At 40.6% G+C, this 22,209-nt stretch overlaps 1 protein-coding gene across 1 annotated transcript in view; it reads left to right on the top strand.

The window, feature by feature from the left end:
- LOC120046513 (tight junction-associated protein 1-like) overlaps positions 1-22,209 on the top strand; it is a 159,979-nt gene that overhangs the window by 62,704 nt on the left and 75,066 nt on the right. The window contains exons 2-3 of the mRNA XM_038991813.1: positions 15,839-15,938; positions 20,984-21,042. The gene's annotated coding sequence lies outside the window, so the exon portion shown is untranslated. The remainder of the gene's footprint in view (positions 1-15,838; positions 15,939-20,983; positions 21,043-22,209) is intronic.

Here is a 22,209-nt window from a genome sequence, read left to right as displayed (position 1 = left end):
CAACCTCAATAGAATGCTCCTATTGCATATGCATTCGCCTGTATTGTGAATAGGCTTAGGGTACATCTTGATTTACCCAGTTTATCAATAGAGCTTTACCATTCAAATAAAGTATTACCATTATGTTATGTAGTTAGGATTGGTATAAAAAAAAAAAAGTCAAATTGAATGTATTGTGTAAAACATTTAAAAATGCAATGATATTGAACTCAAAAGATGCCCAACGATTGAACAGAGCAGTAGCTGAGTTTGTCTGGATCAAGTGCCATTCTGTGACTTTGGCTAATATGCCGTTTTTTTCAGTGGTATGGTTTTGATATTGAGTATCGCGATAATAAACCTGGTCTCGGTATTGAAGTCAAACTTCTGGTATCGTGACAACACTACATGCTTCCCCATTAATACAGAGTAAACTGCTCGTTTCTAATCCAAACAGTTCAAAATGACTACTATTTAGAATGCAAGTATGGGTATTCGGACACAGCCAATGACTTGACTGTGAACATCGTGTTTCAGAACACTGCTCTACTTGTAGGCTACATTGTACAGAGTTCCCTGACACAAAGTGTTTCAGAATGGCATATTTTATCTTTTGGTTTAGCTAACAGGTTGTTTAGCTTTTGGGCATTGTTAGTCAAGTCTTATCGTGAGAAAGTTGAGCTTCAATGTAATAGTCAAAGGAAAATCATAATTACCGTAGTCTAGATTGTATAACCACTTTATGGGAGTAGTTCAAAGCTTAAAACTGTATTAAAGTTTCTTTCAACATGGCAGTAATGAAACACACCCGTCAGCCTCTTGGTAATAGTTTCCCTGGGAACTGTGTTTGATTTATTGTTCTCATTTGTGTTTTAGTATGTCATTTTCAATTTCCTCCAAATGGCACGAATGATAATTATAGATGTTGAAAATCCAATTTTTATGCACAAAAGGTTGATTGCGTGGTGGTTGTGACCAGAAGATGAATACCAAGGTGATGGGAGACAATACATTATGGTAAAATACAATGAAAGATTATAGTTAAATGAATCTAGCAAGTAAGCCTATGTACTAAGGATGATGTTGTGTAGAAATGCACTGTCAGTCAACCAGTGACTCAGTTCTCTGCCACTGTGTGGTTCATGTCGGAAGCCTGGTGCCATATGCTCCGCGGGGAGACAGGAAGCCATGGCCTGAGAGTGAGGAGGCTACCACACATCGCGCTGACAGCTCCCAGACCCAGCCGAGTGCTCCCTCTGTACCACAGCCCTAAGGCCCCGATGAGTCAAACATGTCCTGGACCCTGGCCGAGGAACTGTTGTCACTATAGTATGGAAGACTACAATGACTGCATATGCCATTGATGACGAGACACACATTCCTATGTGATGACTCGATAGCACATTGAAGCCAAATTTAAGTTGTTTAAGATGGCTTCTCATGGATCAGTTTGAGCTACTCCAGGAAGTGATGTTGCAGGCTCGCCCTCATTGATGAACTCCAGTTGAAGGCCAACCGGGGTAGTGCAGGCTGCGATTAGCGACTAAATTAACTTCTTCTGTTTGCAATAAATACAAATCAGTTCAAGGTCATCTGTTGTATTAAAGCAACTATTGGTACCTTGATTGTCTAAGAAAGCATATTTTATTTAAACGGGTTGACCACTAAGCTTGCCATTTTTCCATTCACTAATGGGGGATCTGGTTTTCAGCAAACAATGCCTGCAGTACCGTGGTCGCCCTTTAACTTTCGTGGCTTCATTGAGAGGGGGTAGTCATTTCCCTTCGAAGACTCAGTCACACCTCAGAGGTGTGTCCACTGTCTCTGTCCAGGCCTGTCTGTCCATCTCTGAGTCTGTGATGTTCTACGAAGCGCAGAATTAGAGATGATGGGATTACACGTCACGCGGTTTAGCATAGACAGAGCTGGATTGTGGGAAGGGATCATAGGGCCGGGGTCAGGTGAGACAATATGGTGCATTCAGGAAGAAAAGTCCCATGGCAGCTCTCGCTGATGGGCCCCATTTTAATTATCTCCTGTCTTCTCTCTGCAGTCTCCCAAAAAGCAGTTAGAAAGAAATGGTTCATTACTAAACTGATTTTTTTATGCAGATTTATCCATTTCGATGCAGATTGATCCATCACATGTATGATATTTACAATTCCTTTTCATGTCTCCAATAAAGCAACATGGATTAACTAAATACACTTTGCTGTGGAGGTCCGGGCATGCACTCCAGGAGATTTATTTTGTAGAACAACTATGATAAGGTCACTTCTGGTGACTTAAAAAAAAATGCATGAAAATGTAATAGGTTGACACAATCTGAAATATAGAACTGATGTGTGCCCCAGCAATGTAGGGAGATGATTAGGAGCAAGCGGTGGCTGTGGCTCTCCTTCGTGCCACTGCTCGCACTGTTTGCTACAAATATACAGTACCAGTCAAAAGTTTGGACACACCTACTCATTCAAGGGTTTTTCTTTATCTTTCTATTTTCTACATTGCAGAATAATAGTGAAGACTTCAAAACTATTAAATAACACACATGGAATCATGTAGTAACCAAAAAAGTGTTAAACAAATCAAAATATATATTTTGATTCTTCAAAGTAGCCACCCTTTTCCTTGACAGCTTTGCACACTCTTGGCATTCTCTAAACCAGTGTTATGAGGTAGTCACCTGGAATGCATTTTAATTAACAGGTGTGCCTTGTTAAAAGTTAATTTGTAGAATTTATTTCCTCAATGCATTTGAGCCAATCAGTTGTTGTGACAAGGTAGGGTGTGTATACAGAAGATAGCCCTATTTGGTAAAAGACTCAAGTCCATATTATGTCAAGAACAGCTCAAATAAGCAAAGAAACGACAGTCCATCACTGACTGACCTTAATGTCTTAAAATCTGCAAAATTTCAAGAAATTTAAAAGTATTTTCAGAGTTCATCTGACTCTGGGTAAGTAGAAAAATGCTCATTGCCAAAATCTTACAGATCCCTTTAAAAGCATATCTCTGCAGATACATATATATATATATATATATATATATATATATACAGTTGAAGTCAGAAGTTTACATTCACCTAGGTTTGAGTCATTAAAACTAGTTTTTCAACAACTCCACAAATTTCTTAAACTATAGTTTTGGCAAGTCAGTTAGGACATCTACTATGTGCATGACAAGTCATTTTCCCAACAATTGTTTACAGACATATTATTTAACTTATAATTCACTGTATCACAATTCCAGTGGGTCAGAAGTTTGCATACACAAAGTTGACTGACTGTGCCTTTAAACAGCTTGGAAAATTCCAGAAAATTATATCATGACTATAGAAGCTTCTGATAGGCTAATTGACATCATTTGAGTCAATTTGGGGTGTACCTGTGGATGTATTTCAAGGTCTACCTTCAAACTCAGTGCCTCTTTGCTTGACATCATGGGGAAAATCGAAAGAAATCAGCCAAGGACACAGAAAAAAAATGTATCTCCACAAGTCTGGTTCATCCTTGGGAGCAATTTCCAAAACCCTGAAGGTACCACGTTCATCTGTACAAACAATAGTACGCAAGTATAAACACCATGGGACCACGCAGCCATCACACCGCTCAGGAAGGAGACGCGGTCTGTCTCCTAGAGATGAACGTACTTTGGTGCGAAAAGTGCAAATCAATCCAAGAACAACAGCAAAGGACCTTGTGAAGATGCTGGAGGAAGCTGGTACAAAAGTATCTATATCCACAGTAAAACGAGTCCTATATCAACATAACCTGAAAGGTCGCTCAGCAAGGAAGAAGCCACTGCTCCAATTCCGCCATAAAAAAGCCAGACTACGGTTTGCAACTGCACATGGGGACAAAGATCATACTTTTTGTAGAAATGTTCTCTGGTCTGATGAAACAAAAATAGAACTGTTTGGCCATAATGACCATTGTTATGTTTGGAGGAAAAAAGGGGACGCTTGCAAGCCGAAGAACACCATTCCAACCGTGAAGAACGGGGGTGGCAGCATCATGTTGTGGGGGTGCTTTGCGGCAGGAGGGACTGGTGCACTTCACAAAATAGATGGCATCATGAGGTAGGACAATTATGTGGATATATTGAAGCAACATCTCAAGACATCAGTCAGGAAGTTAAAGCTTGGTTGCAAATGGGTCTTTCGAAATGGACAATGACCCCAAGCATGCTTCCAAAGTTGTGGCAAAATGGCTTAAGGACAACAAAGTCAAGGTATTGGAGTGGCCATCACAAAGCCCTGACCTCAATCCCATAGAAAATGTGTGGGCAGAACTGAAAAAGCTTGTGTGAGCAAGGAGGCCTACAACCCTGACTCAGTTACACCAGCTCTGTCAGGAGGAATGGGCCAAAATTCACCCATTTTATTGTGGGAAGCTTGTGGAAGGCTACCTGAAACGTTTGACCAAAGTTAAACAATTTAAAGGCAATGCTACCAAATACTAATTGAGTGTATGTAAATGTCTGACCCACTGGTAATGTGATGAAATAAATAAAAGCTGAAATAATTAATTCTCTCTACTATTATTCTGACATTTCACATAATTAAAATAAAGTGGTGATCCTAACTGACCGAAGACAGGGATTTTTTACTAGGATTAAATGTCAGGAATTGTGAAAAACTGAGTTTAAATGTGTTTGGCTAAGGTGTGTGTAAACTTCCGACTTCAACTGTAGGTACTCTGACAAATCAGGGCTAACTTACTTAACGGTCTCTGCCAATCACAGAGAGTCATTGAGAGGTAAAGACAAAGCTATGGGGAAAAAAAGGCTCTCCGGGGTTAAAATGTGAGCTAATGCGGGTTGGAGAAGGTTCACAGTACACCTTGTACACCTTGGTTGAAGCGGAGATTAAAATCAATACTGGAGCCCACATGTAACCGATTGAAGTCTTAGAAAATCAATTTTCGGCACTGCAGTGCATTGGGATATAATAGGCTTCAGCATGTTTTTCATTGGGATTAATGGGCATGTTTGGGCAAGCTGCACAACTTTGTGGAGGCTGTAAAGTTCACCTCATCCTCAAACTCTGTCTTTCAGATTCATTTAAATGGTTCAGAGAGACCATGCAAAACACCAGTCATCAGTCAGGCCTAACACATACTGAAACGTCCAAAGCTGGGATAAGAATAACAGCATCAGGTGGAACGTCACCCTAAATGTCAGCAGCTTTCTTCTGACTGCAAGACACAGTGCTCTGTTCACCTTAGGCCTACATGGTTAAAGCATAGGTCATCATACAAAAGTGAGCGGGGTGTGAATCAAATCGTACAGTGTTATGCATGTGGGGGAGTGGCAAGGAAATCTGCAAATCCCTTTAAGTACCAACAAGACACCACAAGAGATAACACAATTAATTTCAGTCATATTGGATGTAATTACTGAAAAGGAGTAGAGTTCTCAGCCCGAACCCGACGGGGCCCGATGGTCTGGGCCTCAAATTCGGAGAATTGATTCGGGCAGGGCAGGTTGGGCTTGCTGCACTGTGTAAAAAAAATATATGAAAAAGACTGCGTGTCTTCACACCTTTTACTCCTGCTTTCTCGCAGCAACTAACAGTGCCAAGATTTCAAATTTGTCTGGGCCAGAGAAATGTGACCATGATGAAAAAAAAAATTCTGGTGATTTGAAATGTTTCAAATTGCGATATGAATAGGCTGGAGTGCACACAGGAGAATGATGATCCATGAGACCACGACAGATCGCACCTCTCGGAATCAAGGGGAAGACCATTTAAATGGCATCTGCTAACGCCAATACATCCTAATAAAATACATCCTATGACTGCCCTGCAAATGTGCCTTGCTGGACCTTCTAAACTATCAAAAGTCGACCCTTAATTGATCCAAAAGTTTTCCTCAATCAGGCATACATACGCTTGCAGTTATTTCAGAGTAAAACATGCATTTAAAAACAAGGAGCTTTTGTTTAATTATTCAAATGGTGGTTTGGCAGAAAATCTAGTTATTGTTTAATTACTCAAGGCTCCCTTTGTTCTCCTAATTCATTTTCAAAATACATTTTTTGATTGTATTTAAAAGGCATGAATGAATAGTATGCTGTGTAATGACATGAATGAGTTACGTTAAAGATGTTCTGGGACTTTGGCAACGACATAAGTATTTTTTAAAACCTTTTGCTTTGGGCTGGATGTGTCAATGTGTAGTTCATACATTAATAATCTATGAGCAGAATTACTGTCTGACCTCAATTAGCCACAAAATCCCTAGTTTGAAAGCGACTGCTGTCTGGAACCTGTGTGGTGCCATTTTGAGTACTGCAAGCTTGGCCCACATGGGCTAGCCCCCTAATAATTAAGAGTTCCAGCCAATGAGCTTCAGCCCCTCGTCATTTGAGTGACAGCTAGCAAGATGCACATTAACAAGTTGCACAGTGAAAGAAGGGTGGCCCAGGCATGCCCAGCATTATCCAATGAGATTGCAGGGCGGGCCCAACGGCTCAGTGACACAGCAGAGAGGGAGATGACGTACTGCCCATATCTGCAAATACTGTATTAGTGCACATATTTTACTTCCTGGATAGCTCCCATGTGTACACTCGCAAAGGCCGCAAGTCCACTCATTATGCGTTCATTGACTTGAATGGGGATGCCCATTCTATTAGTTTTACTTCAATTCCAGCACATGCAGTGAAGAGAAAATGTGTAAATTATACACGCACAATTGTTTTTGCTATTCTAATGTTTATTTCGGGGACTGCCGTCATTTGGATGGCCAATTACAGTCATCCAAAATTCCATGGCCGTCATAGCCCTAGTGGCAGCAGCACGGGGACCCGTTTTGTCTTGAGCAATACTTTAAAAACTCTGAAGTATGCAAATATTCCAGAAATGCAGGACGCACTCCCACAGCTTGATGGTGGATAGATTATATACGGCTACTTACTACAGCGAGTCGAGCAAAATAATACACTTGATTTAGTCTACATTATTGCATGCTAAATGTTTCTGATCAGTGAAATAATAATCTGTCTGTAAACAATTGTTGGAAAAATTACTTGTCATGCACACAGTAGATGTCCTAACCGACTTGCCAAAACTATAGTTTGTTAACTAGAAATTTGTGGAGCTGTTGAAAAACAAGTTTTAATGACTCCAACCTAAGTGTATATAAGCTTCGGACTTCAACTGTATGTAAACTACTGGCTCTTGTCTCCAGGAAAACATTTATCCGGGGTCATTGGCTACTCTTATTTCATAAATGTTATGTAAATGAAGGATTAGAAATCCCATTATATCCTAGGTAAGCCTTAATTAAATTGGAGGTGAGAAATATAGTCTGGTTTACTGTATTTATTGAGCTCAGCCTGGGGTATTAGTCACGCTCTTGACAGGGCTGTTTGGTTCCTGTGACCTTACTTGGAACAAATTAGTTTATGCACTCACTGCAGGGCTCATCCAAGGGAACAATGAAGTAGCCCAAATGTTAAACTTTATTTTAACCACCCTGCATGCTGACATTATGCAAATGTCACCCATTCATTTGAAGTCAGAGAAAAGAGCAGGAAAAAGTCAAAGATGGATGAAAATACTCATTCTGTACTGTGTTATTTACTGTAGAAATGTACGGGTTTGATGACATTTTTAGAGGTTGTCACTTAAAGGAAAATTCCACCCAAAAACTAGGTTTTGGTATTTGTTTCATTAGTCAATTGTTGACATAGTCCAAAAATGTTTTGCTTGTCAGCAATCAAGATGTCAAAATATAGAACTTTCAAAATACAGAAAACATGTTTTCTGTATTTTGAAAGTTACTCTGGATCTCTGTTTGAAAGGTACTGCGGTTTCTCTTCTGTTTGGTTCTAATTCTCAGAGTAAAAAAACTACGGACACTATGAAAGCTTAACCAAGTTTATTCTTCCCAGAGGATCAATACGGCTGCATTAGACAAAACATGTTTCCACCACAAGTTTTTAAACTCAGCAAAAAAAACGTCCCATTTTCAGTACCCTGTCTTTCAACGATAATTCATAAAAATCCAAATAACTTCACAGATCTTCATTGTAAAGGGTTTAAACACTGTTTCCCATGCTTGTTTAATGAACCATAAACAATTAATGAACATCCACCGGTGGAACGGTCGTTAAGACACTAACAGCTTACAGAAGGTAGGCAATTAACCTGTTGAGGACAGAGGGCGCTGTTTTCACTTTGGGGGAAAATCGTGCCCAATTTAAACGGCCTCGTACTCAATTCTTGCTCGTACAATATGCATATTATTATTACTATTGGATAGAAAACACTCTCTAGTTTCTAAAACCGTTTGAATTATATCTGTGAGTAAAACAGAACTCAAGTTGGAGCAAACTTCCTGACAGGAAGTGGAAAATCTGAAATCGATGCTCTGTTCTAGGGCCTGCCTATAAATGTCCTTGATATATATCAGTATACATGCACTTCATACGCCTTCCACTAGATGTCGACAGGCAGTGAGAGAAGAAATGGAGTGTATAACTTGATCTGGGGTCGAATAAAAGCTCTCGGCATGACGTGTCACCAGTTTCCTGTTTTCTGGAGAGCGCGTGAAGGGACCTGGTTTTGCCTTCTGAAAAGCTGCCGTTATAGACGACTAATATCTCCGGCTTTGATTTTATTTGATACATGTGACAATATCATCGTAAAGTATGTTTTTTCAATATAGTTTTATTAGATTATTGAAATTTATTCGGGACGTTAGGCGTGTTGCGTTGTGTGCCTTTGTTCAGGAAGGAGAGCTTTGCGCTACTTTGCTAGCTTTCCGTGCTAATTGACTGGAGAAGAGGACATTCTAAATCCAAACAACGATTGTTCTGGACAAAGGACCCCTTGTACAACATTCTGATGGACGATCATCAAAAGTAGGACCCATTTTATGATGCTATTTCATATATCTGTCGAACATGTGAAATAGTCCTTTGCGCACAGATTTTGGGTACTCTCTCGCTATAATAACTAAGCTGTATGTCGTAATGAAGTTATTTTTAGAATTCTAACACGGCGATTGCATTAAGAACTAGTGTATCTATCATTTCCTATACAACATGTATTTTCTAGTAACGTTTATGAATAGTTATTTGGTCAGAATAGTTGAGTGTCGTAAAAATATCCGCACATTCTGCGAAAAAGATGCTACGTTAGCACAATGTATAACCACTGATTTCAGCTCTAAATATGCACATTTTCGAACAAAACATAAGTGTATGTATAACCTGATGTTATAGGACTGTCATCTGATGAAGGTTTATGAAGGTTAGTGAAAATTAATATCTTTTGCTGGTTTATTCGCTATCGCTAACGTGCCTATTGCTATCGCTAACGTGCCTTGATGAATGAATGCGGTAGTGTGGTAGGCTATTGTAGTAAGCTAATATAATGCTATATTGTGTTTTCGCTGTAAAACACTTAAAAAATCGGAAATATTGGCTGGATTCACAAGATGTTTGTCTTTAATTTGCTGTACACCATCGATTTTTCAGAAATGTTTTATGATGAGTATTTAGGTATTTGACGTTGGTGTCTGTAATTACTCTGGCTGCTTCGGTTCTAATTCTGACGGTAGCTGTGATGGTAGCTGCAATGTAAAACTGATTTATACCTCAAATATGCACATTTTTCGAACAAAACATAGATTTATTGTATAACATGTTATAAGACTGTCATCTGATGAAGTTGTTTCTTGGTTAGTTTGGTTGGTTCTTGGTTAGTTAGGTTGGCTTTGTGCATGCTACCTGTGCTGTGAAAAATGTCTGTCCTTTTTTGTATTTGGTGGTGAGCTAACATAAATATATGTGGTGTTTTCGCTGTAAAACATTTTAAAAATCGGACATGTTGACTGGATTCACAAGATGTGTATCTTTCATTTGCTGTATTGGACTTGTTAATGTGTGAAAGTTAAATATTTCTCAAAAATATATTTTTAATTTCGCGCTCTGCCTTTTCAGTGGAATGTGGGAGGAGTTCTGCTAGCGGAACGCCGGAGCCAGACAGGTTCACAGTTATGAAAACTTAGGCCTTTCTACAGACTCTGAAAAACACCAAAAGATGCCCAGGGTCCCTGCCCATCGGTGTGAAAATGCCTTAGGCATGCTGCAAGGAGGCATGAGGACTGCAGATGTGGCCAGGGCAATAAATTGCCATGTCTGTACTGTGAGACACCTAAGACAGAGCTACAGGGAGGCAGGACGGACAGCTGATTGTCCTCGCAGTGGCAGACCACGTGTAACAACACCTGCACAGGATCAGTACATCCGAACATCACACCTGCGGGACAGGTACAGGATGGCAACAACTGCCCGAGTTACACCAGGAATGCACAATCCCTCCATCAGTGCTCAGACTGTCCGCAATAGGCTAAGAGAGGCTGGACTGAGGGCTTGTAGGCCTGTTGCAAGGCAGGTCCTCACCAGACATCACCGGCAACAACGTCACCTATGGGCACAAACCCACTGTTGCTGGACCAGATAGGACTGGCAAAAAGTGCTCTTTGACGGGTCACGGTTGTCTCACCAGGGGTGATGGTCGGATTCGCGTTTATCGTCGAAGAAATGTTCCTGCAGGCTCATCCTTGCAGGTGCCTTGGTGGAAGAGTGGGGTAACCTCTCCCAGCAAGAACTGGCAAATCTGGTGCAGTCACACAAGATACTGACTGTTACTTGTGACCCCCCCCTTTGTTCAGGGAAACATTATTCCATTTCTGTTAGTCACATGTCTGTGGAACTTGTTCAGTTTGTCTCAGTTGTTGAATCTTGTTATGTTCATACAAATATTTACACATGTTAAGTTTGCTGAAAATAAACGCAGTTGACAGTGAGGATGTTTGTTTTTTTGCAGAGTTTATATACTCCTATTTAGGCACTCCTCCTTCTCTCCAATAGTGACATCTATTGTGGTTCCCCCGTTTTGAACATTTGAACTCCGTACTGTTCCATATTACATACACTTGGAAATGACTTACAAATGAACAAACCATAATAATAAAACATGAAAAAAAAACATTAACATTCACAGTTAGGCTTATGGCCTCTGTTCTACATGCACTCTATTTCCATCACAACATAATGCCATTACAGCTGAAGCTGTTGGCTTCCACTTCAGCTGGAGCTGCTTTTAGTTTCTCCACTTTATCCTTCTGGTTCCTAAGAGAGATAGCATAAGACTTGGAAAACAACAAAAAAACACAACATAACAGTATTAACAATGTGGTAAACTATGCATAAGTATATATGCATGAAAACCAAAGTCTGAGACCATGACATTTCCCACTCTCTCTTCACCTGACTCTATGCCTCCAGGATACTTTTCTGCTGGATTCCATAAAAATGAAATGCTTTCGCCCAGTCTTCCCCTTTCTGGCCCCAGGTTCCGAGAGGTGTTCCCAATCCATGTCATTTTCACTTTGTTCCCCATCTCCTCCATTGCCACCTGATAGGCACGTCACCTGATAGGCAAGTGCTTATCCATAATCAATGCTACATCCTCTTGAGGTAACTCAACACTTTATATGCTTTGACATGACATTTGAAAAACAGCCCCCCCCAAACTCCCATCGGTCTCCCAGTTACCAATCCATGTGGCACGAGTCCTCATAAACTGATATCCCAACAATGCTTCTAAAATAACCCCTGGTACTACTAACATGGCCCATGACTATAGCCTCCTTCAATTACTGTCCCTACAGCGACTGCCGTGAGAATAACTACTACATGTAATCTGTCAAGTGTTCGCCGGCTGTTTGAAATTGGGAAAGAGATTAATGTGTTGGAAGAATAACCAACGGAACAAAGCTCAAACCACCTTTGATGCGACTAGAACTGGGGAAAGAACCGTCCATCCATTATGTTCTATGCCCATGTTATGCTGGTCCCCATGCCCTCTCCTTCATTTTCATCCTTGGGTGTTATCGCAAAACACAGACTATGAGCCTTGTATGCAATTAATTGTACTGTCTCATCCAGAAATCTCTATGTATCAATGCGATTCAACATAACAATTCTGATGACATGGTAAAACAAAAGAGAACAAAAAAAAGCCTTCATGGTTGATCCAAGCTATCATCTAGTGAGTTCTACTTAGAGATTAAGTTTCTAGAGCCTTCCTAGGCCTAATACATTTTAGCAGTGCCCCCACCCCTCACCGTTTGAAAGCAACTCTCTCTCGCTGTATCTGAATCATAACTAAAACATTTTATAAATTATCCAACCCAAATTCAGAATGGCAGTTCTTAGTGCTTACTTTGAGTATGACTTGAATTCAAGCTTCTCAACCTAGCACACATCATCCCTGTTAGAATGTACATTTCTAAACTGAACATTTTATTTATTTTATATAAATTTGTGGAGTGGTTGAAAAACGAGTTTTAATGACTCCAACCTAAGTGTATGTAAACTTCTGACTTCAGCTGTATGTCAGAGCATAACAAACATACTGTTACTGTTGAAACCATTTTCAAAATTAGTTCATACTCCCTTATTTTACTGGCGACCTCTCGGAAGAGTTACCAGATCAGGAAGTTAGCACCCTAACCCATCCGGGAATCCCACACTCCATAAATCCCAATCTTGTGAAATTTGTATCGAAACATGATCAAAAAATGAAATCAGCAATTCACATATCACAATCAATTTGGAGTAACTGTCATCCCTATTTAACATATATTTTTCCATCTCTATGCAGACTGAACAAAGTGAATTTGTATATTTACCCAAATACCAGGACCCCAGGGAACTGGTAACTTTCTTTACAAACACATGATTCACATTGTGATTCAAAAACATGTTAAATCAAAAATAACCGCATTCGAAATAACCAATCAACTTGGAATTACAACTCTTGATAACTCTTGATAAGGAAATAATAGTATCTCATAAAGCAATGGTAAAATCGAACAGAAACTGGTGTTTCTCATTCATTTTATAATTAAATCCCACCTGTTTCTATCATGTCTAATGAGATTGGTCAGGCCTTACCAGAAAGTCAGGATACAGGACATTCGACACCATTAAATATTTCCTCTCCCTTTACTTTTCCTGTCCTTCAGAAACCATTTAAAAACCTTCCAAACATTTCCATCCTTCTGCATACCCAATTTACAACTGAATTGAAAAGACCCCATCCAAAATAAATCCTCCGTATCAACACCACTAACACATATTCGTAACCGGTAAAGTGTGTTTTTGTGTGTGTGAAACCGTAGGTCAAAAACACACATGAACAAGCCTCACTTATCTGGAACTCCATTTATGGCCCACTCCATAATTTATGTATATTTTATTTAGTATGTACTATTCTCCATAACCACCGCACCACAATGTTCATGAACTTACAAAAAAAATTAAGTTAATTTTAGGTTTAGTAACCCCTTTGCTAATTCCTCGTTACCTTTCCACCCTTTCGTACATTCTCAAAATCTATTTCAGAATAAAAATACACAAAATGTCTCATTAGATCCCCCAAAAAAGAGTGTTTGGACAGATTATTTTAAATTTGTTACCTCTAGAATACATTCCCCTGGCATTTTGGCTAGATTCTTCAACCCAAAATATGTTTTCCTGTGTCAATTTTAGCCAATTTCTCATCCTAAGGAATCCTTGATATTTGATCCCTGGCCTCATATTGAACAGTTGGGTAAGACGTGATCTCATACGTGTTCCAACTAGAAACTGTAATCTCTATGAGCCGCTATCGATCGAACCGAAGCTATACACCGATATGTGACTTTTCCTCTCCTGCTACTCTCAAAAGGATTTGTTGTCGCTCTTTGGAAAAAGATGCAAATGCTTGTTTAGCGGAATTTCCTTTGAATGCAGCAGGCTCCAGTATCACCATACACTCATTCTTCCAATGTCCGATGCTCCCTGTTTTAGATGTGAGATTATCTCCTTACGCTTTGATGTTTTGTCGCTGCGTTTCTTTGTCTTACCTTGGCCATTGAAACCACTGTTAGTGACTTTCACTGTGCCTGTATTAACCCCTCGCACGTCTGCGAAGTGAGCGGATTTATATTCCACTCAAACATCTTGCTCTATTTTATCCTCAACCCCCATAATGGTCGTTTTGATCACAGGTTTCAAACCTGCCATCAAAGCCAAAGTACAAATTCTATCAATGTACTCACGTACCCAGTCTTTTTGTAGCTAAGTACCTCTATTAATTCCCCATATTCGAGCCGAATTGGTAGAATGCTTGTGCGCTTCTTTCAGTGACTCCATTGCTTTATTAAAATCCTCTAGCTCCGCTTGGAGAATCGAGTCTGTCGCCATATGAATAGTTATTATTCCCAAACTGTGTCTAGGGTGTTTTATATTTCTTCATTCCCGTCTATAATACACACCACCTATTAACTATTTTCTAAGGTAGCGCTACCCACTTCCATGGATAATAATTAATTGGTCACGGTACTTAACACCTTGTATTAGAACCTATACTATAGCGTCTACAAATGTATTACTGGAGAATACGGATGACTTAATGTCTTATTCCAGTATTGTGCCTCAAATATCACTGTTGTTGATAATCCACATTACCAAAATTATTCACACTTGTCTTCCTGTTTCCACATAATCTGTCATGGTTCTCCACCCAACAGAGCGTCTAACCAACCTCTCTTTATTGCTACTGCTAATACTCGTAACTCAGTGTTTGAATATCTTATTTTTCATTTTTTAAATTTTTGTTTTACTCACTAGCTTCTAGAACTGCCCCTACACTGTATTGTAACTCCTGGTTCTCGCAGAGGAAAACCTCCACTCGGGACCTGTCCTTTTGGAACCTACCCTGCACCAGATATTTGCGACCGGTCATTACACAATGGGCCTACCGAATAAACTCAGGCTCTCTAGGTCCGTGTCCTATAATTGTTCAGCCTACGATTCTCATCTCCCCAAGATGTCAAAATGAGTGGAAACAGGTGTCGGAACTGTGCCTTCCTTGTTTGTTGCCAGCTCCAGCTCCACTGATCTGGACTCTCTGGTTTGACTACAAATCGTGGTGAACCCTGCTTGCAGCGCCAAGTGTTTGGTTCTAATTCTCATAGTAGAAAAGTCAACGGACGTTATGAAAGCTTAAACAATTTTGTTCTTCCAAGAGGATCAATACAGCTGCATCAGACAAAACATGTTTCCACCACTACAAGTATATATATACTCCTATTAGGCACTCCTCCTTCTCTCCAATCCTTACATCTATTATGGTTCGACAGGAAGACAAAGTAATAGGGTAATAAACCATAATTTCTCCCTTAAGGGGATCTGACCTGACCTCAACCCCTCATTTGCCTAATCCAAAGATGTCCACCCATATCCCTACAGCAATCCTGTGACTTCCTCCCGTCCACCCAGCACATTCCAAAGCCATCTGGCTCCTACAGATAACCATTATCTTCTGATGTAAAAACCGGTCTCTAGGATAGCAATGTTCCAAGTTTACTCCAGAATCCAACACTTCCAGACAAAGTTCAATCCAAGCAAAAATGTATTATCAAGGCTAAATGTATTATCAAGGCCTTCTCCTTTCGCGTCGGATTCTGACAAATAGAGCACAGCGAGTCACTTTGAGAAGGCACAGTGGCTGTCTAAAGTTATATATTTTTCTCAATAGAATCCCCACGATCATTCTAGAGTAGAAGAGGAAGCTAGCTAGTGTGTGGCAGCAGTCAGTCAGTCAGACTGTGTAGGAGTGAATGTAAAGGACAGAGAATGAAACAGACTCCCTTATGAGGCTTGCTTCGCACACACTGTCCCCTGAGCCCCAGCTTCGTCTGGCTTGTTACCGTATCCGAAGAGTCGGGAGATTGACAGCCCAGAGGTACTAACACGGCTGTGTTTTTCCATCCACCTTCTTTTGTTTCAGGTTATCAGTAGTCCAGAGGTTCACATGCCAAGAGAGAGAGGACGAAGAGGGGACACACTCAGGACGATGAGTCTGGAGCACGCAGCATATACTCTTAAAGGTGAGGGGCTATTCATACGCGATTCTCTCTATAATCCTGCTTTCGTTCTCTCCCCCTTTCTCACTCTCTCTCCCCCTCTTGCTTGCTCTCTCTACCTCCTCACAGACACACCACACACACACAAAGTATGCTTTCCATCCATTACTCTCTGTCCTTGGTTTTTCTCTCTTCTGTATGAAAGATGCACATAATCACTCCAATTATACTGCTAAAATACACATTCATTTCCCTTCTGCACATTGTGGTGTTACTGTTTTGTGAATTGCTTTTAAGTTAAGTTTAGCGTGGCACACTGTGAACCTCCTGCTGTTTGGATTTTCTCCTATGGTTTCCGCAGGGAAGAATGCTTTTCACTCGTAGGTTTGAAATAGAGCCGGTTTAAACAGGTTTATTTGTTCATACAAGAGGATTATGTAATGGTTTTCTGTTTACTTCATGTAAATGAGACTGACGAGCCACTTCTTTTGTAAATGTTTGGTCTTTCGTTGTTGCGTTAGTACAGTAGCTCCAGCCTTATTATAATGGTGGAGAAAAGTCAGCCACCCAGGTTCCACCAAGTCAAGAGCCCTCAGTGGGACGTAATGACTTGGGTTATTTTTCTCTCTCCCATACGTGACGTCCTAGGATTTTTTGTATTTTTTTTATATATCTTTTTCCATGGGCTCAGTTATATGAACCGTAGCCATCTCTTCCTCCATTAAATTATTCAAGCTTCGCCCAAACAACACTGAACACGGCCATGTAGAGCACACCATCGCCCAGTCCAGGGGCTTGTTAATAATAGAGCACTACCCTCACCTCAGTGGAAACATTTGTTCATTTGGGTTTTTGCAAACAACCCTCACTAGACTCGCTTTATATGGAGCTGCATTTTCATTAGACCAATTCAGGCGACTAGTGCTGAGCGATTTAGTGCTTTTTGAGGTCTGTTTGATATATATATTTTTTTAATATGGTTTTTCGATGTTGATTTTTTTGTATTTTTTTTTTACGTTAAATGCACTATGCATTATGTGGGTTGAATGTTGTAACACAGAATAAAACAATACAAGTCCCATTAATGTAGTTGACTGCCCATTACTGCTTTATCACTTAACCATAATTTATTAACATTACTTTAATAAGATATTTCAGTTGTTGTGTATATTGTCTGTTTCATTCCAAGTCGTCTCATCTCTATAGAGCTGCTGCCTAGGCTGTCTGACAAATCACTATTTTAGTAGTTCTTCAAAGTAAATAAGGCATACTTTTATGACTTCTGAATACCAACTATTAATGACTTAGATCACGTATTTTCAGGTGGAGATGCATCTGCTCTCTCTCTCGAACACGTGTTCTCTTCTCTCCCTCTCCGTGTCTGCCCCACACCGACCGGACAAGTAGGCACGCGATGGTTTATGGTGATTATAGTTAATTACCACATTTTCTGCGCTCTACTATGTGGCATATTGACCTGTTGGAAACTACAACTCCCTACTACATCGCGTAGTTCGAGCTTGAGCCAATTCATCTTTAGAGAAACTGCGCATTGAGCTGACCAGAAAAAAACGGAACAAAATGGAATTCAAATAATTGAACCGATGTTGGTCAATTAGCTGTTTAAAAACCGAAAGATTGCTGAAATGTCGGTTAATCGCTTAGCACTACTGAGTACACAAGCTGTGTGCCTTCATCTCGCCCCTAAATCCACCCAATTATTGCCTCGGCACCAACAGCTGCTCTAATTGGTCACTATATTGGGTTGATGAGGCAAAATGGCGGTACAATCAATGAATTCAACTTTGTTAGTCGAGCACACTTTTCACAAAGTAATTTGTTACAGGAAGTTCAACAAAGCCAAGGCCTTAACCTCCCAAGAGCAAGCCTAGGGCCTTAGAAAAACTCTCCCAGAAGAAAGGAAGAAACCTGACAAGGAACCAGATATAGGGGAGAGTCCATCTCCCTCGATTCAGCTGTTCAGGTAATGTCAGTTAAGGTCAGCCAATTGTCCTCGTTAAAAGCAGTCAATAGAAGGCTGAAAATAGAAGGATGTTGGACAAAGCAGGGTGACCACTGGTAACTGGATGCAAGACATGGAGTTAAGAGGCATGGAACGAGACACATTCGCACAAAATGACAGCAGGGGTTTGCACCGATAAGGAGGAGCAACGTCCCATCAGTTATAAACAGAGTGCTGCCAGGGCAGAGGCATAAGAAACACATCACCGTTAGGGTTCTCCTAAATCAACCCACTGTTCAGAGTGGCCGTAAAGATGGCTCTTAAAATAATAATAATATTTCTATGGCTCATAACATCATAAAGCTCTATGGTAGTGCTCTTCCCATAGCTGTGCCCTTAGGCTGTGAGCCTAATTTAGATTTTAAAAATGGAATCTGATTCCCTAATGTTGACTGGCTTGTTCAATAGTAAATGAGCCCTTAAACACTGTGGGTGACCTTGGAGAGGAAGACACTATGGCTGTGTTTAGACAGTCAACACAATTCTTATATTTTTGTCACTAATTGGTCAATCGCAACAGATCTTTTCACATTAGCTCTTTTCCAGAGCTGATCTGATTGGTCAAAAGACCAATTAGTGAAAACAAGATCAGAATTGGTCTGCTTGTGTAAAAGCAGCCTGTGTTCCATTTTCTCCTAGTCTGTAATCATCATGATTTTCAATTAAGTAAAATATCACACACTGCTGTGTACCCCTTTTTAGAAGCAGCCCTCTTTACTGTCTCTGGTCCTCAGATAAATATTAACCCCTGTCGGTTAGCCATGGCACTGTGAATATTTTATTAAAACATGGAATACTTTATGATGAGTAATGGCCTTGCTGTGTCTCCTAGCCTGTGGGGCAAATACGGATGATGGTGGTCTGAGGTAGTGCCATTGGAGAGTGTGAGACTGTGTTGGAGCTGAAGTGTGTGTGCGCGTACGTGTTTGCACTTTGCAGACTTGTGTGTGGCTGTATGCGCGTGAGGCTGTATGCGCGTGAGGCTGTATTCAACAGCACCACAGGCTGATTGTCACGCATGGCTGGCGGCCATAGCACAGGCCTTCATGTGTTATTCTATGCCACATCCCCCTGCAGGGCTTGCTTATCCACAGCAAAAGGCCCTGAACGGCACAAAAGAAAGAGCACTTTTACACTGAATAAATATTGTATTGGATCAGGTCAAGGCAGATACAGACTCTGAGAGAACAGAAGAGGCAGTGGAAAATATTTAACTGGAAAGCTGTAATTGCCAGTAAAACATTTAAAATTTGTTTTACGCTGGATTTCTTTAGATAAATAAATAAATATATATATATATATATATATATATATATAGCCTTTGAGATCTTACAACAATATGAAACACTCGCTGTGTTAAACTAGAGTATTCTCCATTTAAACACATGCTACCTGACACCGATATTTACATTTTGTGCGGCCTTTTAAGCGTTCTAGTACAGTTAAATAGTTGAAACGCACACACTGACTAAAAAGTTATTTTGTTGGCATTTTACGTATGTCCCCATTACCAGTAAAACATAATCAAAACATATTTCTTTCACGTACTTGCTGTGCTGTTTCGTTGTTCATTTGTTCAGTCGTTTCATTCTCAACCAGGATTTCATCATACATGTCAAGCAGTGAAGTTTCACCTCTGTTTGTCACGTGCGCCGAATACAACCGGTGTAGACCTTAGAGTGAAATGCTTACTTGCAAGCCCTTAACCAACAGTGTAGTTTTTAAGTAAAATAAAAAAGGTATTAGGTAAACAATAGATAAGTAAATAAATAAAAAAACACAGTAAAAAATAACAGTAGCGAGGCTATATACAGGTGGTACTGGTACAGAGTCAATGTGCGGGTGCACCGGTTAGTCGGGCTATTTGAGGAAATATGTACATGTAGGATAAGTTAAAGTGACTATGCATAGAGGATAAACAGAGAGTAGCAACAGCTTAAAAGAGGGGTTGTTGGGAGGGGGGGTGGCATATGCATAGTTCGGGTAGCCATTTGATTAGCTGTCGTGGGTCCTCTAACTCGGTGCGCACTGTCACTGTGTCTGTTTCCGTCTTCCATCCAGCTGTGTCTAACAAGTAGCGGTCCAGGTACCTAGCATCGAGGATGGTGGCGAAACAGTAAAGACACTGTTGCCGAGAATTGAATGTTCATTGCTCTACCATAAGCTGCCTCCAATGTCGTTTTAGAGAATTTGGCAGTACGTCCAACCAGCCTTACAAACACGGACCACGTGTAACCACGCCAGAAATGCACTTCCACATCCGGCTTCTTGACCTGCGGGATAGTCTGATACCAGCCACCCTGGTATCCCCAGAAACTGAGGAGTATTTCTGTCTTATCTTAAAGCCCCTTTGTTTAAAGCCCCTTTGTTTGGAAAAACTAATAGTGATTGGCTGATACTTTCTCCCAAGTGGGTGGACCTGGCTCCCAAGTGGGTGGGCCTATGCCTTCCCAGGCGAACCCATGGCTGCGCCCCTGCCCAGTCATGTGAAATCCATAGATTAGGGCCTGTTGAATTAAATTCAATAGACTTATTTCCTTACATGACCTGTGACTCAGTAAAATCGTTGACATTTTTGCATGTTGCGTTTTATACTTTTGTTCAGTATATAACTGCCACCAAATCAACGGTAATTGAAGATCAGAAAAGTGTAGCACTGAATGTTGTGGGAAGAGTCCTGCTATCAACCATGTGTGAATTTCCACTTGTCACACTGCTCAATATTTGATTGAACATTTTCGTGAGGGGGCCTCAGAACAGTTTTGAGTGTGTGAAAAGTTCTTGGATTTTCAGTGACCCATTTTTGAAACCCGTTATCATTGTGAGCAATGTCACTCAAATCCCAGTGGACGTCATTACAGAATGTTTGTAGGGTTGTCTCAGGTGAGTGAGTCCCCTGGTGCTTCACGATTCTAGAGGAGGGAACCCAGCATAGCAGCACATGCACGGAATCCTTTCTATCACGTGTGAAATGAAATCGCTAACTATTGGCTACTTTTCTCTAACCCTTTGATCTAAATTCAGCCTGCTCCTTTGTGTGTTTCAGAATGCCTGTGACTTAGGAACCTGTGGATGAGGACATCGCTGGAATAACTCAGAATTTGGGTATGGCTCTTATTTTCATAGAATCATTATCTAGATTTATTTCAGTACAGTATGTTTAGGTGTGTGGGTTTAACAAAATAAAATCACAGTGCAGTTATCACAACCATATTATGTACCCTGTTATAGCCTAACTAGACGATAGGCTATAAAGTTGTGTAATTGAAATAAAATTGGAGTGTAAGAGGCGAACTTTAGGTTACTTTGGTAAATTTGCGAGGAATGCAAGTCAAGACGTTGCGAGAGAGAGATTACCAAGAATTTTTACAAACCTTTTATTTAACTAGGCATGTCAGTTAAGAACAAATTCTATTTACAATGACGGCCTACCGGGGAACAGTGGGTTTAACTGCCTTGTACAGGGGCAGAACGACAGATTTCTACCTTGTCAGCTCGGGGATTCGATCTAGCAACCTTACTGGCCCAATGCTCTAACCACTAGGCTACCTGTCGCTCCGAAATATACAGTGCATTCGGAAAGTTTTCAAACCCCTTGACTTTTTCCAAATTTTTTGTTATTCTAAAATGTATTAACTTTTTTCCCCTCGTCAATCTACAATCTACACCCATAATGACAAAGCAAAAACTGGTTTTTAGATTTTTTGCAAATGTATAAAATAAAAATCATATCACATTTACATAAGTATTCAGACCCTCTACTCAGTACTTTGTTGAAGCACCTTTGGTAGTGATTACAGCCTTGAGTCTTCTTGGGTATGACGCTACAAGCTTGGCACACGTGTATTTGGGGAGTTTCTCCCATTCCTCTCAGAAGATCCTCTCAAGCTCTGTCAGGTTGGATGAGGAGTGTTGCTGCACAGCTATTTTCAGGTCTCTCCAGAGATGTTCGATTAAGTTCAAGTCCGGGCTCTGGCTGGGCCACTCAAGGACGTTCAGAGACTTGTCCCGAAGCCACTTCTGCGTTGTCTTGGCTGTGTGCTAAGGATCGTTGTCCTGTATGAAGGTGAACCTTTGCTCCAGTCTGAGGTCCTGAGCCCTCTGGAGCAGGTTTTCATCAAGGATCTCTCTGTACTTTGCTCCGTTCATCATTCTGACTAGTCTCCCAGTCCCTGCTGCAGAAAAACATCCCCACAGCGTGATGCTACCACCACCATGTTTCACCATAGGGATGGTGCCAGGTTTCCTCCAGACGTGACTGACGCTTGGCAT

Source organism: Salvelinus namaycush, chromosome 4 (assembly GCF_016432855.1).
Source record: "Salvelinus namaycush isolate Seneca chromosome 4, SaNama_1.0, whole genome shotgun sequence".
NCBI lineage: Eukaryota > Metazoa > Chordata > Actinopteri > Salmoniformes > Salmonidae > Salvelinus > Salvelinus namaycush.
The sequence above is the reverse complement of the archived record's forward strand: the minus strand, read 5'-3'. Positions and strand labels throughout refer to the sequence as shown.